Raw genomic sequence first — 5,274 nt, 5'->3', positions numbered from 1 at the left:
ATACTTGTATTTGCATTAGAGGAGAGCGATACGTACGTAAGTAAAGGTATATCGTACACATCGGGCTTTCAAGCGTACCGTAACTCAAATTGGTATGGATTTCCAGTCCAACACCTCGATTGTCCCTGGTGAAGAGTGCTTCGCGAGCATACATGAATTCACGCCTCGACTACACGCGTATTGCGCGCGCGTTTCTCGTTCCTACCCTCTTCTTGCCCTTCCGGCTCTTCTAATACAACCTTCTAACCCTTCTATGTGTTATGCATACTTTTTTACCTCCATGCATATATATTTGGCTGATTCATTTGATAAAAAAATTTGAATCTGAACACACACACTAGTCTATGTTGAAGTATGTTACGGTAGAATCATGTAAGGGCCAAGGAAGAAAACTTCAAGGGAGAAAAAAAACTTACTCAAAATTCTAATTAAGTTTCAAATAAGAAACAAGGCGAATGTACATTTGAGAGTTGATAGAACTCTATAGATCTACATGAAAAAAGCAAGCAAAAATGCATACTATTAAAAAAAATGTAAAAAATCGTCCTCTGCGATAACCATGAAGTGACATGAAAAATGTGGTTTTTACAATTGGGTTTTATACTCTAATTGATATAAAATAAACCATTATATTAACAAAAACATGTTATGAGTAAAAAAAAAAGGATCAAAAGTAAATGATTACAACTTTATCAAAACTTTTAAAAATTATATTGTCATGATACAATCGCAATTACTAGTCCTAGTAATTGCGATTGTCCCAATAATCGTGAAAAATGCATATAATTTGAATTATGAATCTGTTACAGGCAAAATATATAATACAGGCATTATATATAGTCACTAGGCTTTATATATAATGCCTGGTACGAGACAGGTAAAGTGTATAATCTTGACTTTGAGTATAATGATGTGTTTAAAGAAGGGCTTGATAAATTGGCCGACACTTATAGAATTCAGCACAATCAGCCATAAAATACGAATTAAAATCTAATTTATGAATATCACCCCCTTAAGTCTGTTTTGTATGGTCCGAATTAAATCATATGCATACAAAATTTAGTTTTTCGTGTTGTTTCCGCTGGTTATGATTTTTTTTGCTGTACTTTAAATACAAATGGTTTATAATTCTACTTTTTATTGACAATTATATGTTTACGTAAATTACCATGTGTGATTGTTTTTAGCAATTTCGTCTTATTATTCTTTATAACTATCTTCTTTATTTATGCTAGAAAGTTGTGTTTTTTTTATTTCAATTTTTTACTTTTATTACGTATTAGTTATTAATAATAATTTGTTTAAACTATTAGGTTCGTTATTTTGCATTTATTATTACCTCACACTAATTGAGAAAAGTATACGATATGTTGAATATTTAGGAAAAAATCACAACTTTCCAGCATTATTCAAAAACAATATTATTTAAATTAATGCTATTGAGCTACACAGCATCTAATTATCAATAGAAAGTATTATTTCATATGTTACACACAATTTTCATTGAAAAAAATTGCAAAAAATTTTTTATACGCGCAAAAAAATCGCAAACCCCAATTTTATCACTTATGAGATTTTTTGGAACCCTATAAAACAGATCAAAATTTTAAAGAAAATCGAAAGTGGATTTTTTTTAAACTGAATTTAAAAATTTGTTTGTGAAAAATAAAAAAATGTAAAAAAATTTCGTTTAATAAATACTTTTTTTTAAATTGCGTCTGATTATGAATAAATAAAAAAATACATCTTCATATCTTAAAAATCACCAAAATAATGAAAGTTTAGAAAAAGCAGAAATTTCTCAAATATAAAGTATTTATTACACATTTCGTCTGGACTCTTCTGGATATTATATATAATACCTAGGCAATCTGTGTATTAGAGAGTATTACACACTTTGCCTGGATTCTGCAGGGTATTATATTTAATGCAGAGGGATTATACAGGGTTATTTTTTAAACTTGAAACTTTCAAATATCTCGAAAAATAGACACTCCATGAAAAATGTTATAAATCAAAATTTAATCACTCTGAGAAGTACATGCACTGATGTTAAAATCGGCCTCCCCGCTCCTGGGGGTGGGGGCGGGGGAAGTTCGAAATCTTAAATGATATTTGAAAGTTTCAGGTTAAAAAAATCACCCTGTATACGTATATTTTCCGATTTTATACTGTGCCTGTAACAAATCCATATATTAAATATGAACTCTGAGAGGATATTTGATCAGAAACACGAATCTGAAGCTTTTAAATCGATATCTCATACAGTTTTAGTGATTTCGATGCTTAAACAATTAAAAATTTTTCTTTACTTTTATTAATTTACGTGATTTGTTAATTTGATTAATGAACCCCAGGCGAATATTGTTTAAAATGTTTAAAACATATTATTATTATTATTATTACCATGAGCCCCCTCCGCTCTCCCTTTATACCCCTTCAACCTCGGTCAAGTGAGTTGAGCGACAACCACCCCCTACCACACCCTCTCCAATTTCCATCTATTCTCCCCTCTTTTTATACCCCTTTTTGGGGATAAAATGAGTTCGACAACACCGACTCCCATTTCAAGAGATCCCCCAGTTATTTTCCGGGGTTAGAGTGAATTTAGCGACGCTCACCCCCAACCACACTCTCCCATTTACAGGTTTTTCCCTTGTTTTTTATATACAATTCTCAGGGTTACAGTAAGTATTGCAACACTTGCCCCCCAACCACACCTTCTCCATTTCCAGGACTTCTCCCTATTTTTTATGTCCTTTCTCAGGGGGTGAATGTACTTAGCGACACCAACCCCTCATTAAACAGTCCCCCATTTCCAAAAGTTGCCCCTATTTTTTATGTCCCGCAGCAGGGTTAGAGTGAGTTCGTCAAAATGCACACCCAGTCACACCTTCCCCTACTTCCAGGGGTTGTCCCTGTATTTTATAGCCCTTTCGCGGGGTTAGAATGAGTTAGGCAACACCCACCTCTTAGCGATATAATAAAAGAATATTTCGAGATCTACTTGAGATATCGATTTAAAAGGGTTTAATTAATTTTTTTCGTAAAAAACCTCCTTTTTGAATGAAAATAAGAAAATCATGATAAAAATATATTCTGGCTTGATGGTTGAAAACATTATTTATGATCCATTACATATCGTATTATATATAGAATACAAAAACATTAGAAAATAAAAAAATATGTGTTATGCCAAATTACATCATAAAATTTGACTTTCGAAATTCCTTTAAAAAGTTCGTTGATATTTTTTTTTTAAAGAGATCATAACTTCCTGAGCTCATATTGTTAAATCATGTTTACAACTTTTTACTGCTAATACTATTGTTTTTATGTGAGGAGAGATTTTTAAGTAATTCTTAGTCGTTTTAGTCAAATCTATTTCTGAAAAGTTACACGAGTCATATCAAGCATATGGGTCTTTGAAGAAGGACTGATACCAGTCCGAAATATCAACTAAAGATAAATAATTGATCATAAATGAACAGTTTCAATCGTCAAGATGCAAAATTTGTAAAACTTATATTTTAAACATTATTCGCCTAAGTTTCTTCAATTAAATTAACATATAATTCAAATTAGAAAAAGTGAGGAAAATCGATATCTCGAGAACTATTCTAGCTATCAATTTGAAAGGCCACAGAAAAAATTGTGTTTTTTATAATAATTTTTTGATTACTATGAAGCTGCAACAAAAGGAACCTTTCTTGCTGAAAAGGGCCACAGAACAATGAACTTGTTCTATAGTAGACTCCAGTTGAATCTCCAGAAGAACCCACTTATAATAGACACTTATTCCAACACAGAGAAAACAGAAGATAAACTTTACACCGATTTCCGATGAAAGATTCGCTGCAACAAAAATTAACTTTACAGGATAAACTTTAACGAAATATCGGTTAAACTTTTCTTTTTTTTCCACGACAACACATGTGCTTTAATAATGCGAAGCTGGCTAAATAAAACTTTATCACTCTAAAAAATGTCCTGAAACAAATTTTATCATAACTTTATTCTGTGAAAGAATCTGACAAACATAATTTAATGAAGAGAATTTAAAGTAAAAAATACTATTGCAATTAGAAGACATATAATTATAATAATAACTTGAGAAATATAATTTTCATTTTATGTACTAAACTTGTAAACATAAAGGCGTATTGATATGTCATTACGTTTACTGACAAATTCTGCAAATTCCTAACTTGCCGACACCCCAGTGTAGAATGATAAACGTGGGCCTGATAAGGCACTGACCTAGTTTCCCTATTGTTGTCGAGATCCTGGTCAGATCAACTTGGCAGGGCCTGTCCAGTGTTTCGGAGCTATGCCCTACTTTTCTAAATCATAATAGTAATAGACAAAAACTAGTTTTTTAAAAATAATATTTATTTTATTTAGTATAATGCTACTGAAAATACATATTATATTATAATTTTTCAGTCTTTGATGCTGCAAAAAAACCCGTTTTCAAGACAAGTAAAATTTTAGAAATTGCTTGAAATTGTAACATTTTAAATTATGCAAAAATTTAATAACTTCACTAAACTTTTTAATTTATTGCAAAAAGAAAATTCGCTTTTTATCAAATTCAAACTGTATCAAAAAATAATCGTAAGTTTAAAATTGACATCTATGGTATTCACTTAGAAATACATTTTTAATAGTTGAATATGGAATTGACTATCAAGCCTTCAAAAATACTTCAGTATTTAATTTTGACACATTTGACATTTTTATTTTAAATCTATTTCGCCTTCTCATAATATGTGTATACTCGGAATCTCCCATATGAAGGCAACTTTGTCGACGATTTTTTAAATTCGACAATCGTATTTTTTGTTCAGCGTGTTTAATAGTTTTTACAAAAAGTGTTGGATAGGAATGGTTTATGTTTAAGTTAATGTTCTGAAATTTAAAAAATTCACTGAATACATCTTTTTTGCAACTTATTTTAATGCAAGTTTCCAAATTTTTAAAAACTTAAGCAATAAAAAAAAATTGCGCAATGCATACATCTAGTAAATATTATAGAATTACTAATAATGTATTGCAAATTATTCTTGAGGGAGTACAATTGTTTTAAATATAAATAAATTTTTATTTTTATGAACACAATGAAAAGAAATTAAGTTCTTGTCTTGCACGATGTTTCTTAACACGTATTCGACATAGGTCTAAAGTGTTTTGTCTTTTCATATTAATTATGTTTCAGCCGTCAGCGTACAAAATATTTATAAAAAACCATTTACTGAAAATAATACTTTTATC

The 5,274-nt window shown here is 30.2% G+C and overlaps 1 protein-coding gene across 1 annotated transcript in view; it reads left to right on the top strand.

Annotated features, from left to right (window-relative positions):
* The window catches only part of LOC117168129 (visual system homeobox 1-like), a 142,409-nt gene that overhangs the window by 24,930 nt on the left and 112,205 nt on the right, over positions 1–5,274 (top strand). The gene's annotated exons all lie outside the window — the stretch shown is intronic.

Source organism: Belonocnema kinseyi, chromosome 2, assembly GCF_010883055.1.
Source record: "Belonocnema kinseyi isolate 2016_QV_RU_SX_M_011 chromosome 2, B_treatae_v1, whole genome shotgun sequence".
NCBI lineage: Eukaryota > Metazoa > Arthropoda > Insecta > Hymenoptera > Cynipidae > Belonocnema > Belonocnema kinseyi.
The sequence above is the reverse complement of the archived record's forward strand: the minus strand, read 5'-3'. Positions and strand labels throughout refer to the sequence as shown.